We start from the raw sequence: 14,866 nt of genomic DNA on the forward strand, positions 1-14,866 counted from the left end.
TTTTTTTTGTTGTGTTTCTTTTTTCTGTTTCATTTATTTCTGCTCAAATATTTATTGTTTCTTTTCTTCTGGTGATGGTAGGCTTTTTTCTGCTCTTTATCTGATTGTTGGAGATGTTGGATTAAGGTGTTGCTTTTGGCTATTCTTTTTTCATGTGTGCCTTTATTAGTATAAATTGCCCTCTGATCACAGCTTTTGCTGTGTTCCAAAAATTTTGGTATGTTAGGTTTTCATTCTCATTTGATTCAAGGAATTTTTAAATTTGATTTTTTCTTTTACTTAGTTGTTTTTAAGGAGGTTATTATTCAGTTCACATGTGTTTGCTCTATTTCTGTTGTTCTTCGTATTGTTGATTTCTGATTTTGTAGCATTGTGATCTGAGAAGATGCTTTGCAGTATTTCAGTGTTTTAAAATTTATTGAGACTTACTTTGTTCCCTAACATGGTGTATCCTGAAGAATGTTCCATGTGTACTGGAAAAGAATATATATTGTGCTGCTGTTGGGTGAAGTACTCTGTAGTCTATAAGACCAAGTTGGTGGATTGTATTGTTTAGTTCTTCTGTATCTTTGTTGATTTTATTTTCAGTTGTTCCTCTTTTTTTTTTTTTGAGGGCTTAAGCTTTATTGAGCCTCCAGGGACAGCAACCTACAGAGTGCTAACTGGCTGCTACCAGGAGCTGAAGTCCCTGGAGCCCTGGCTGGGTCTCTTCTTGGCCGTGGGGCTGGCTGTGCTGGGGGACGTCTCCTCCTCTGCTGCTTGCTTCATGGCCGCCAGGCTAACGTACTTGCCCACCCCCTGGCAGTACGTTTGGGGTCTGGGCTCCCAAGCTGGGGCTACTTCATCTTCATGGTGGTCTCCACAGCTGCCTCCTTTAGCTGTGTCTTCTTCTGGGCCTCAGCAATCTGAGCATCTGCCTCTTCAGAGGAGTCCACGAGAATGCCATTGGGGACTCAATATGGAGCTCTTCCTTAGGGTGGTCAGTTTTGAGGTCACTCTCCATGTTCTCCATGACTGTCAGAGTGTCAAAGCCCCCAACAACCTGCCCGAAGATGATGTGCTTCTTGTCCAGGTAGGCGCAGGAGCGGAAGGTGATGAAGAACTGAGACTTGTTGGTATTGGGCCCCGACTTGGCCATGCTGAGGATATCCCAGGCTGTGTGTGATGGGTTGGGCCAGAACTTGTCTTTGTACAGCTTTCCTCAGAACAGTTCACCACCTTTGCCTGTGCCAGTTGGGTCACCCCCTTGGATCACAAAGTTCCGGATGGATCTTTGGAAGACAGTGTTGTCATAATAGTGCTTCTTGCAAAGCCTGATGAAGTTCTCACAGGTTGGAGTAAAGCTCCAGGCTGAGGAGGCCCTTGTTGGTGCTCAGTCACATGTAGCCCTTCTTCACACACTGGTAACTCAGGACGTCCTCATTGATAGCGGCTGCTTCGTGTGTTGTCTCTAGAACCATGGTGGTGGAGGTGAAGGAGGCTGTGATCTTCCCAGTGGAGTAGTAGTGGGTGGTCTTTAGCTTGTCCACTTTCTTCTCAGGGACCCTCATAGTGGCTGCTGGAACCTCGTCCTCCTTGAACTCCTTGTAGAGCTCCTGGAGGGTCTCCTGCATCTCTGTGTTTGTGTTTTCCAGGGAGTAAGATGGGTCCTGTTTGGCTTTTCTCATCTGGGTCTGTCATTTTCATGTTATTTCAGCTGGAGACATTAAATTGGTCCAAATTTGTAGGCTCCTGCAGGGTGGTGATGTCCTACCAGGAGAAGGGCTCATCTGTCAGCAGATCCCAGAAGTTCTTGGCCTTGATATTCAGCTGCTCTTTGTAGGTAGATATTGCCACTTGTTCTGATAGCCATGATGTAGGTGGTGTTGGTGAATACGGTGAATAACACGGGGCAGTGGTATTTACCTTCATTGTTCTTTGCAAGCTTTAGCTCAATCAGGGACCCCTGTCTAGTTTCTCTCCATTGCTGGGGTTGGTCCCGTACTTCTTAAGGCAAAGCAGGATGCTCAGCAAGTCAAAGACAATGCCTTTGGGGATGCACACCAGGTAGACGAAGGACTGCAGAGAGAGACTGCAGTGGTCAAAAGGTAAATGCCAAAAATTCATTTTGGGGCGATCTGGCTTCTGGTTACTATAGATGTGAGTGCACTCGGCACAGCTGTACACATTTTGTGCTTCTGGTGCTATTGCTTCCTGGTGGTGGAGGTGGATGGCGGTGTTTTGGATTTCTTTGTACCACATAATTTTCTGTGCTGAGCTCATTTTGTTTATAAGTTGCATTATCATTTCCTTCATTGCTGTTGTTTTAGTATATGCTAGATATTTGTGCTTGTCCTCTTTTTTTATTTTGATGTGAAAGTTTATTATTTTTCTTTGAGGTTACCCTGTGTTTTTAAATTTTCTTCCCAGGTTGAGAATGGTCCATTTTTTCTCACAGTTGTCTTGACTTCCTCACCATTTAGAAGTTCTGTAACTATACTGTTTTTTCCCACTTACAGGTTTGTAGTTGTCCTCATTTCCCAATTGATGTCTCTGGTTCCCTGTTTACAGTCTTGTAAGCTTATTTTACTTTAGATACTTCCATAACTGGGTTGGTTTCTGGGTTATGTCCTCATGTGTGTTTTGTTCAGTGGTTTTTTGCTGTTGTTGTTTTTTTGTCCAAAGGACTCCCGTTAGCATCTCTTGTAAGGTTAGTGTTCTGGTTACCTAGTGCCACTCTGGCAAGAATACACCACAAGTGGGATAGCTTGAACAAACAGGAGTTTATTCTCTTACAGTTCAGGAGGCTAGAAGTCTGAGTTCAGAGTGCCAGGCTCTAGGGGCTGGGTGAAAGCCCCTCGACCTTGGGCTTCAGCTCTGCCTCTTGCTCCTGGCCCACTGAAGCTAGAGGCATCTCTTCACTCAGGCAGCTACTGGCTCCTGAGGCTAACAAGCCCAAGGTTGACAAATAAAATGGCACAGTCCCAATGTTAGCAAACCACATGGAAGGCCATTAATTCAAGTCCATCGAAAGTCCCAAGGTCGGCAGAGCTTGGCAGGCTGCTGAACGACGACATGGCTACGTGCAGGGTCCAACTGTGCCCATAAGCTAGAGACCATTCCCAAAGCTGTTTCTTATATATGGGAAGCAGACCACATATCCAAAGCAGCTACTCAGGTGATCCAATAGATTCCACCATGGAGTTAATTACCAATCTCACTGTGGGGAATAACTACATTCATCTACCCAGCCACTCAACCAGGCCCAGCCAAGTTGACATGCAAACTTAACCACCACAGTTGGTCTGGTTTTTAACACATTTCCTTAATTTCTGCTTATCTGGAAATGTCCTAATTTCTCCATCATATTTGAGGGACAGTTTTATTGGGTATATAATTCTTCATTGGAATTTTTTTTTTCTTTCAGAGTTTTATATGTATCATCCCATTCCCTTCTCTTCTGCCTGGTTTCCACCAAGAAATCAGGACTTAGTCTTATGGGTTACCCTTCTATCATATATTTTAGTAGTTTGTTTTCTTGTCCTAATCTCCAGTTAGATTGTAAGTGCTATGAATATAGTGACTGAATCTCATTTATTTAACCCTAGCAGTTTATTCTGTGCCTGGCACATTGTAAGCATTCAATATATATTTATTGAAGAAGTAATTAAAATGACATCTCATTCAGGAGCCCCTGCATACTTCTGTCACACTCTGGTATGACTTGATTTATTAGTCTCCATCACATAGCTGGTTTAGGCCGACACTTGTTTTGGTGTTTGTGTGTCTTCTACCAACACCTTTTACCTCCAGCATGTAGTTGGTACTTAATGTATGTGGTGAATATATGAATAAAGAAATTTCCAAAATAAATTAGGTGGAATGGGGCTGGATGGAAGAGTTTAGGCAGGCTATTGTTTGTGCACTTTTGAAGAAAAGGAGTTAAAAGGTATTTCAGGGAGAGAAAGCAGAATTCACACAAAAAATGACAAGACTTTCAGAGAACAGGTGAGTTCTGAGTTACCCAAGGCAGGAAGGTTGTGTGTGTTCCAGGAGAGTATTAGGAGGGTAGCTATAGCTATAACAAAGAGCAGAGTCAGAAGAATTTTAAGCTCAAGCATATCATGATCAGATGTGCATTTTATAAAGGTAAGTCTTGGTAGTGGTTACACATTACACACCTTACACAGATTGTTGGAAGGTGACTAGCTTAAGAGAAGAGATACCACAATGTTATTTTAGCAACATGTTCTCGAAATAATGAAGATAGTGTCAGAGAGGAAACTTTGAGGGGTTTATAAGATAGGGTGAGAGGGGTTTATGAAATAGGATGACAGAGTCATGTAGGATAAGTGGATTGTCTTTGACAAAAGAGCAGATTTAGGATAGAAAATACTGAGTTTAAGGTTTTTGTGGGTTTTTCAAGTGGAGAAATATCCAGGAGTGCTTAGACATTTGGTGTGGAGCTCATGAAAACATGTATGTTCATGAGAGACATTGGTCTTTAGTTTTGTTTTCTTGTAATGTCTTTGTCCAATTTCAGCATGAGGGTATTGCTGGCCTTGTAGAATTATTTGGGAAGTATACCTTCTCTTTACTTTTCTGAAAGTTGGTTTTATTTCTTTGTTAATTGGTAGAGTTCACCAGTAAAGCCCTCTGGCTCTGGAATTTCCTTTTTGGGAAGGTTTTAAACTGTAACTTCAGTTTCTGTAATGGATATCAGGCTACTCAGGTTATCTTTTTCTTTTTGAGTGAATTTTGGGTAGCTGTGTCTCTTCAGGGAATTTATCCATTTTGTCAAGTTGTCAAGTTTATTCATGAATATCTTTAGTATCTTTTTTCTTTTTTTCCTCTTACCTATCTAGCAATTTTCTCTCCCATCCTTGGTAACCAACAAAGAAAATTTCCTTCCGTACCTAAGCCTTTCCTTGACTTTTTACAATAGTGGACTAATGCAATATTTGTCCTTCTGTGATTGACTTATTTCACTCAGAATAATGTCCTCCAAGTTTAATCCATGTTATGCAGTGTTTTGCAGATTGTACATTATTCTTTAGGGTTGCATAGTATTCCATTGTGTGTATGTACCACAGTTTGTTTATTCATTCTTCAGTTGATGGGCACTTAGGTTGTTTCCATCTCTTTGCCATTGTGAATAGTGCTGCGACGAACATGGGTGTGCATATATCTATTCATGTTCTGGCTCTCACTTCATTTATTATTATTATTATTATTATTATTTTATTGTGATTTGGGTGAAGGTTTACAGAGCAAATTCACTTTCCATACAGCAATTCACATACATTTTTTCTCATGACATTGACCACAGTTTACCACAATGCAACAGCTCCCCTCCCACTTCCTCCCCACAGTTACCTCTTCCCAGTGTCCATCCCTCCATGGGCTCCTGTCCCCTGAGCTGTCTCCCTGTGCATAAGCAGCCCTTCTTTCTCCCATGATTGTTCTCTCCAAGGAGTGTATCTACTTGAGGTAAATGTTCAACTCATATGCCTGTCTTTTGTTTGGCTGGAAACCACAGGTGTGTGTTCGATTCCAGACCTGAAGGGTACCTAGGGGCCATAGTCTCAGTGGTTCCATCTGGCTCTATTGGACCAGAAAACCTGGTCCCCCCCTTTTTTCCTCCAATGATTTTAGAGTTTTGTTCCACATTGTTCTCCCTCTCTATTAAGGATCTCCTACTTAGATCCCCTTTCAAGTGGAAGACAGTGGTAGCCGGGCACCATCTACTTCTTCTGGTCTCATAGTCATATAGACTGCAGATCAGATGGTGTTGGCTCTCACTTCTTTAGGATATATATACCTAGTCACAAGATTGCTGGATCACATGTTATTTCTATTTCCAACTGTTTAAGGAATCACTGTACTGATTTCTACAGTAGTTGTATCATTTTACAGTTTCAACAGCATTGTATGAGAATTCCAGTCTCTCCACATCCTCACCAGCTAGTTTACTTTTCTTATCTGTAGAATATGTAGTGATATTACTGCTCTAATTCCTGTTATTAGTAATTTGTGTCTTACCTTGTTTTTTCCTGAGCAATCTAACTAGAGTTTGACCAGTTTTATTATCTTCTCAAAAACTCTCTTTTGGTTTCATTGATTTTTCTGTTTTATTAATTTCTGCTCTGATCTTTGTTTTCCTCTGCTTGCTTTGGCTTTAATTTGCATTTGTTTTTCTACTTTCTTAAGGCAGAAGCTTTTATTAATTTTACATAGTTTTTTCTATCAAGAGCATTTAATGCTATATATGGGGGTGGGGGGAGAACCTCACTGCCATGGAGTCGAATCTGACTGATAATGACCCCTCCTTGGGTTTCTGAGGCAGTATTGCTATGGTAGTAGATTGCCCAGTCTTCCTTCCGAGGAGTGGCTGGTGGGTTTAAACTGCCAGCCATCTGGTTAGCAGTCAGATGCGTTAGGCACTACACCACCAGAGCTCCTTTAATGCTATATAGTTACATTAAATACTGTTTTACTGGCACCCCACAATTTTGATATGATGTTTTTACATTTTTATTCAGTTCAAAATACTTTGAAAGTTTTCACTTTTGATTTCTTCTTTAATGTTAATGGGTTATCTGGAAGTGTGTTATTAATTCTCAAATATATGGGGATGTTTCAAAGATATTTTTCCTATTGATTTATATTTTAATGCTGTGTGGTCACAGAACATCCTCAAATTCTGTTAGATTTGCTACTTGTTTTATGCCCTAAAATGTGGTCTGTCTTGTTAAATGTTTGGTGTGCATTTAAAAAGAATGTGTATTCTGTTGTTGGATGGCATGTTCTGTAAGTGCCAGTTAGGTAAGTTGATAGCATTGTTCAAGTCTTCTCATTGCTGATTTTTCTGTCTCTTAATGCATATATGTTATGAAATGATCTTATACCTGGTTTTATATATGTATATGTGTGTGTGTGTGTATAGCTTTGATATCTACTTTTGTGTGAAATAAATATATTCAAGCTTTATTTTGATTAGTGTTAGCATAATATATTTTCCATCTTTTTTTAATCTATTTGTGTCTTTATATTTAAAATGTTTTTCTTTAGGAAGCATAGAATTAGGTCATAGTTCTTCATCCAATCTGATATTCTCTGCCTTTTAGTTGGGTTTTGTAGACTAATCAATAAGATCGTTGTTATGGTTAGGGTTTCTCTGTCATCTTGCTATTTTTTTTTCCTATTTATCCTATTTTTCTTTTTTATTCTTCCCTCTTCGTGATTAATAGAGTATATTTTTATTTCTTTGTTGGATTATTACTTATGATTCTGTTACTTTAGTGATGACTTTAAAGTTTATAATTTAAATCTTTTCCTTACCATAGCTTACTTCCAAGAGTTAATTATGCTTTTAAGAGTCACATAAAGTATAAGAACTTGGAATAATATACTTCCAGTTTTCTACTCCTGGCCCTATGTGCTATTTTTCTTACATATTTTACTTTCATGTGTGTTACATGCCTCACAAAACAAACATGCACTTATGTACATATCAGGGTTTTCTTGTACCTCATTGGTGCTCTGTTCACTGTTTTTTTTTTTTTTCCTGCCTTCCAGTCCTCCCCTCTACCACCCCTGTGTGTCATTTTGGATTGTTTCTATTGCTGTGACTTCAAGTTCACTATTCTGCATTTATTTATGGTACAAGCGGTCAAAAGAGATTTGGTTAACAAGAAGTAAAGTATATTTATCCACATAGTTATTATTTTGAATGATCCAGATTTCCTTTTACCATAATTCTTACTGAAGGAATTCTTTTAACTTCTCTTGTAATGTAGGTCTGATGGTGATGAATTTTCTCAACTTTTGTGTATCTGAAAAGTCTGTATTTTGCCTCCTTTTTGAAAGATATTTTCTCTGAGTATGGAACTTTAGATGGACAGATTTTTTTTTTTTAGCACTTGAAGGATGTTGTTCCATTATCTTCTGGTTTCCAAAAAGAAATCTACTTATCATTGTACATTGTATTATTTTCCCTGGCTGCTTATTTTAATTAATCATTATGATCTGGGTAAAAGTTTACAGAGCAATTTTGTTTTCCGTTCAACAGTTCATAGACATTTTGTTTTATAACGTTGCTTGCAATCCTATAACGTAACAACTCTCTTCCTACTTCATCCCTCTGGTTGCCTTGCTCCTTTGTCTTTCCTTCCTATGCATTCCTGCTCTCTGAGCTATCTCCCTGTGCATATACTGCCCTTCTCATCTCCTATGGTTTATTTTTCTAAGGAGCGTGCCTACCTGGTGTAAGTGTTCAACTTACATGCCTGTCTGTTGTTTGGCTGGAAGACATGGTAGTGAGTTCAATTCCAGGCCCAAAGGGTGACTAGGGGCCATAGTCTCGGGTTTTACCAGTTTCTATGAGACCAGTAAGCATGGTCTTTTTTATGATTTTGAGTTTTGTTCCACATTTTTCTCCCACTCTATTCAGGATTTCCTGCAGTGATCCCTTTCTGAGTGGTTGACAGTGGATGTTTCCTTTTTTTTGTCAGTGTTTTCCTTGATCTTTGTCTCAGTCCATTGAAGGTACCTAAATAGAATTCTTTTGAATTCCTTTTCTGGTAGTTTCAATGTTGCTTCTTCCTCAGGGAGATTTTGTGTTTCTGTATTCTGGTCCTTTGTTTGTACTACTGTATCTTGCTTCTTTGTGGAAACTGGGATTGTCAGTTGTCTCTGAAACATTGTGGTGTCATTGTATGTATATTTTATTGATGATTGTAGGTTGTTATGAGTTGCCTGGTACTTTTTTTTTTGTCTTTATTTTGGTTTGGTATATCTGAGGGAGCAGGGCTGATGTGCACCTCTGTACTAGTTTGGCAGCACTTAGACAGTCACCATCTGTTTCCTGGTGGGTGTTACAGAGGATGAGAATGTGTGCACAGATCTCTGTTAGCTGTTGTGGAGAGCAGTTGTGGGTGACTTGGGCTGGTATTGGCCACTGTCTATCCTTGATCAGTTGGTGCAGAGCAGGTGGTGGCCATTGTTCAGTGGGTGGGGCTACAGGAGGTATGGATGTGGTTGGGTCATGTGGACATTATCGCTGTCTCCCATCCAGTAGGACAAAAGAACAAAAAAACAGAACAGCAATGAAATAAAAATGAGGATAAAGAATACAAAGAGCATAAACAAACAATTATAACCACAAAAAGAAAAACAATAAATGAAAAGTTTTTTTTTTTTAAAAAAGGAAAAAGACCAAAGGAGGACAAAGAGTAAAAGAAGTAAAAACAGTATCTTGGAAGGAGATACTCAGAGAAGAGAGCAAGAGAAAAAGAATAATAAAGAAAAAAAAATAAGAAAAGTGCAAAAAGAAATGGAATGGGAGGAATGATAAAAGGAAAAGAAGAAAAGAAAAGGGAACCAGGAAAAGGGAAAAACAAACAAGAACCCAGGAAAGGGAAGAGAAAACAATGAATGAAAGAAAGGAGGAAGAAAAAAAAAGAATAATATAAAAACAAATTAACAAATTTAAAACTGGGTGGGGGGCAGGGCACCCAGGCTGTGTCTGCTGGCCAAACAGGTGATGGGGGCAGGGTACCTGGTCCTGGTACTAGTCTTTAACTACCCTGAGTGGAGCTGGGGGCAGGGTGCTTGATCTCAGATGAGTTCCTGCTGTCCCAGAAGATGTTTGGAGGCAGGGCATCTAGACCTGGAAAAGGTTCCTTCCAGCCTAAACAGCAGTGGGAGAAAGGTGCCTGATTCCAGAAAGAATTCCTTCCTGCTCAAAATGTAACTGGGGACAGGGCCCCTGGTCCCAGGAAAAGTTCCTGCCAGCTTGAAAGTTGCTGGCAGCAGGACTGCTGATCTTGCAACTAGTTCCTATCTACCAGAAGGCAACATAGGGCAGGGCACCTAATCTCACACAAGTTCCTGCTGGTCCACAAGGGGTCTGGGGGCAAGGTATTGGCCAGAAAACAATTCTTGCTGGTCCACAGGTAATTGGAGCAAAGCACCTGGTTCAAGGGAGTTCCAGTTGACTCAAAAAGCAGCTGTGGGCAATGTGTCTACTCCCAGAAAAAATTCCTGCTGTCTCAAAAGGTAACTAGGCACAGGATCCCTTTCCCGGAAAAAGGTTCATGCCATTCCAAAAGCCAGCTGGGTGTAGAGTACCTGATCTCTGAAAAGTTCCTCTTAGCCCAAAAGGTGACTGGGAAAAGGACATCCAGAGCAGGGACCAGTTCTTGCCTTCCCTGAAGACATCTGATGGTAGGATGTCTGAACTGGGTTCAGATTCCTGCCAATCCAGAAGATGGGTGGAGGTAGAGGATGGACATTTCTCTGTTGATTGGGAGGGTGTGGGGAACAAGGGGAATATTACATCTTTCTGACTGCCAGCCACCGTTTTGGTTGCTCATGCAGTCCTTGGCAAGTGGAGCCGGTTCTTAGGTTGTTGCCTGAATTGTAATGCCACTTAAAAATATTCACAATGGCCATGTTGTTAGGCCAGCCAACACGAAGTCCACAGCTTTGTCTCCTTATACACTGTTCTAAGTGGTATGGAAGAATGTAATGAGTTTGGCTTTATATTTCTTGAGATCATAATAGGATTTTTGGTACATTCATATTTATAAGTCCTGTTCACACCTTTGTCCAACTTTATTTTAGATATAAAGATTATTTTAGGTTTGGTTCTCTGGAGAAGCAAACCCAGTGAAGCTATATATATATATATATGTATGTGTGTGTGTGTGTGTGTACACACACACGGATACTTACCTACACATACACACACACTTATATACGCACACGCACACACACATATATATGTATGTATGTATATGTGTACATATAGAGAGAAAGAGAGGAATTTATGTCAAGGAAGTGGTTCATGCACTATTCATATTGAGTGACATGATTTGTATCTAATCATTTCTTTCCAGTATCCTTGAGGTATGGTTTAAAGTCTTATTTAAAACTTCACATTTTCTGTTTATCATCACGTATGTTTAACGTATTTGTTGTAAAATAAAACTCAGAAAATCACACTTGGTTATTTTTAGTCTATTTTCAGTGTTGAACCCAGTATTTTGCTTAACATTTGTGAAAAATGTAAATTTTAAGTGGAATTTTTCATATTAAGAAACATAGCAGTTAGCTTGACGTCTTTATTTATGGAGAAGGTCAAGATTGTGATGATCACTAATCAGAAAAACAAACTTTCATGTGTAACAAAGCAAACTTCTTTCCAGTTTATCTTTATCTGATGTACTCTTTAGTCTGAGTGATATTCTCAGAATGGTACATTTATATATGAAATAACCAGAAACTTAGCCAGCATTGTAAATGAGCATTCTCTGATTTTTTAAAATGAAGGTGGAAATATTATTGAATAGAAATAGTTTGATTAATCTTATTTTTGTTGTTCCAGATTATATATGAACAAGAAGGGGTATATATTCATTCATCTTATGGAAAGACCAATGACCATGACAGCTTGATTTCAGGAATATTACGTGTTTTAGAAAAGGTATGTTTCTAGTAAATGGTTTCATTTAATAAATGTTTATGATTAGTGGTTCGTCTTTGGGCCATAATCAGAAAGTTTGAATTTCATGTACAAGATAAAATTTTGTAAATTTTGGGTTTAGGGAATAAAAATGTGACTAAGAATGTAAGAAATCAGTGAATAGTAAATAATGATTCATAATTTCTTTCTATAGGATTCTGAAGTAATAGTGGATTGGAGACCATTGGATGATGCACTAGATTCTTCTAGTATTCTCTGTGCTGGAAAGGTATTTTAAAAAATAAAAAGTGACTAAAGGAATGTCAGGGAGCTCTGGTGATATTATGGTTAAGACATTTGGCTGCTAACTAAAGTCAGTGTTTCAAATCCACCAGCTGCTCTGCAGAAGAAAAATGAGTCAGTCTGCTTCTGTAAAAATTTACAGCATTGAAAACTCAGTGGGATTGCTATTAGTTGGAACTGATTCAATAACAGTGAGTTTGGTTTGGTTTTGAAAGGACTGTCATTTTTCAGATAACAGCTTTATTGAGATATAATTCACATACCATAAAATTCACTCTTTTAAAGTATACAGTTCAGTGTAAAATTAGTATATTTACAGAGTTGTGGAATCATCACTGATACCTAATTTTAGAACATTTTGATTCCCTTGAGAAGAAACTGTACCCATTAGAAAGAGCCTTGGTGGTGCAGTGGTTAAAGCACTTGGCTGCTAACCTTAAGGTCAGCACTCAAACTCACCAGCCACTCAGCAGGAGAAAGATGTGACAGTCTGCTCTGGAAAGGTTTGTTGTTGTTATGTGCTGTTGAGTCAGACTTGACTCATAGTGACCCTCCTTGGGTTTCCGAGGCAGTATCACTATGGAGTAGATTGCCCAGCCTTCCTTCGGAGGAGTGGCTAGTGGGTTTGAACTGCCAGCCTTCTGGTTAGCAGTCAAGTGCCTTAGGCACTACGCTAAGGTTTACAGCCTTGGAATCCCTTTGGGGCAGTTCTATTCTGTCCTATTGGATTGCTTTGAGTTGCGTTGGGATTGGATTTTTGATACCCATTAGAGGTCACGCCTCATTTCCTCCATCCCCACCTCTGGCAACCACTAGTCTACTTTCTGTCTCTAAGGATTTGCTTGTTTTGTACATTTCATAAAAATGAAATCTTAAAATGTGTTCTTTTGTGCCTTCTTTCACTTAGCATAATGTTTTCAAGGTTCCATCTGTATTATATCATGTTTCAGTACTTCATTTTTTTTTTTCATTACTAAATGACATTCTATTTATGGATATACCACCTTTTGTTTATCCTTTTGTCAGTTGATGGACATTTAGTAGTTTTTACTGTTGGGCTATTATGAATAAAGCTGTACATTTGTGTATGAGTTTTTATGTGGACATATGTTTTAATTTCTCTTGGGTATATATACCTAGGAGTGGAAGTGCTGGGTGATACATAACTATGTTTAACATTTGGAGACTTCCAAACTTTATTCCCAAACAGCTACATCATTATATAATCCCACCAGCAATATTTGAGGGTTCTATTTTCTCGATGTTCTTATTAGTACTTGTTCTTGCCCTTTTTATTTTAATCACCCCAGTGGGTGTGAAGTGTTACCTCTTTGTGGGTTTCATATGCATTTCCCTAATGACTTACAGCGTTAAGCATTTTTCAAGTGCTCACTGCCCATGTATATATATTCTTTGGAGAAACTGGTAATGAATCTTTTGCCCATTTGATTATTTGTCTCTATTATAAAGTTGTAAGAATTCTATATATATTTTGGATACAAGTCCCTTTTCTGGTGTATGACTTGCAAATATTTTCTCCCATTCTTTGGGTTGTCTTATTTTCTTGATGATATTCTGTGAAGCGCAAAAGTTTTTAATTTTGATGAAGTCAGTTTATTTATTTATTTTTATTGATTGTGCTTTTGGTGTCACATCTAAGAAACTTTGTAACCAACCCAAGGCAATAAGAATTTACTGTTTCTTTTGAGATTTTTGTAGTTTTAGCTCTTACATTTAGATTGTGATCCATTTTGAGCTTTTTATCTGTACTGTGAGATAGGGGAAGAATTTATAATGGATAGGGAAAATTTTATAATGTAACACATTTTTTACTGAATAGTTGTACTTCCAGTTCATTTAGTTCTTTTCATACATTTCTATTTAAATATTTTATTTTAAAAAATTATAAAAGATTTTTTAATAAAATTAATTTTTATCCAAATTATACATTTTCCTATATAAGTCCTATAAGTTTTACAAGGTTTATTATGAAAACAGAGGTACCTATACTTTCCCACCAAATATTCCGTTTCCCAAGGCAATCCCAATCAAACCTTGTAGTTGTTTTTTTTTTGATTATATCCATGTGTCTAAATAATGTTCTTCTAATGCTACTATTTGATTTTTTTTTTCCAGTTTAGATATTTTGTGACTTTATAGAAAGCAAAGATTTAGCTCTCATTTTAACTCTAATTCACCTCTAAGCTTTTGTTCAGTTGTCCATATTTTTTCTCAGAACATTTAAACATTAATTTTATGTTCCTTAGAGACATTTCTCCCCGAGCCTTATGACCAGCTGAGTGTGGGCCGGTTACTGTGCAGCAGTCATCCTGAGGACTCTTTTTGCCTCTTTCCTTTGTTTTAATCCCCATTTCCTGTATCCCATGCTGTCTTCTATTTTGGTTTACTCCCTTGTTTTGGCAGAGCTTCAGTAGCTTGCTGAGAAAAACGGTATATGGGAGCAAAGACAATGTTAGACTTTGGTATCTTTATTCTGAATTGAGAGTTTGGCATAGAATTACAGTTGGAAGTATATTTTAATAAACGTTTTTAAAATTATTGCTTTAAGTATTTCTTTTAAAAAAAACAACAACTCACTAACGTGGAGTGGGACCCTACTCATAGCGACCCCTCCTTGGGTTTCTGAGCCGGTATCACTACAGAAGTAGATTGCCCAATCTTCCTTCTGAGGGGTTCTGTTAGCAGTCAGATGCCTTAGGCACTACTCCACCAGAGCTCCTATACAAAAGTCTAGTTTCCTTTATAATGTTAGTCAGATTCCTGATCCTTTATTTTCTCTCTCCCTACCCTAAAAGCTTTTAGGATTACCTCTTTGTTCCCTGTGTTCTAGATTTCCTGGGGATGTGTCTTTGTGTTTTTTTTAATCCATCGTGCTGGATATTTGGTGGCCACATTATACAGAAACTCGTGTTATTTCTGAATGTTGTTGAATTATTTCAGTGATGATTCTTAAGAAATCTTTTCCTTTGTTTTGGTTACTCTTTTCTAGGAAATTTCCTCACCTTTATTCCAGTTCTTCTGTTGCCTTTTTTCACTTCTGCTATATTTTTAATTCCTCAGAGATATATATATATATATTTTTTTTTTTTTTTTTTT

At 38.3% G+C, this 14,866-nt stretch overlaps 1 protein-coding gene and 1 pseudogene across 1 annotated transcript in view; one reads left to right on the top strand and one right to left on the bottom strand.

Annotated features, from left to right (window-relative positions):
* Window positions 1-669: 669 nt before the first annotated feature.
* Window positions 670-2,241, bottom strand: LOC103206949 (annotated as a pseudogene).
* Window positions 2,242-11,374: 9,133 nt separating this feature from the next.
* The window catches only part of TBC1D15 (TBC1 domain family member 15), a 65,526-nt gene continuing 62,034 nt past the window's right edge, over window positions 11,375-14,866 (top strand). The window contains exons 1-2 of the mRNA XM_007952464.2: window positions 11,375-11,467; window positions 11,661-11,735. The gene's annotated coding sequence lies outside the window, so the exon portion shown is untranslated. The remainder of the gene's footprint in view (window positions 11,468-11,660; window positions 11,736-14,866) is intronic.

The sequence above is a fragment of the Orycteropus afer genome, unplaced genomic scaffold (genome assembly GCF_000298275.1).
Source record: "Orycteropus afer afer isolate SDZICR_OR568_19922 unplaced genomic scaffold, OryAfe1.0 scaffold00339, whole genome shotgun sequence".
Classification (NCBI taxonomy): Eukaryota; Metazoa; Chordata; class Mammalia; order Tubulidentata; family Orycteropodidae; genus Orycteropus; species Orycteropus afer.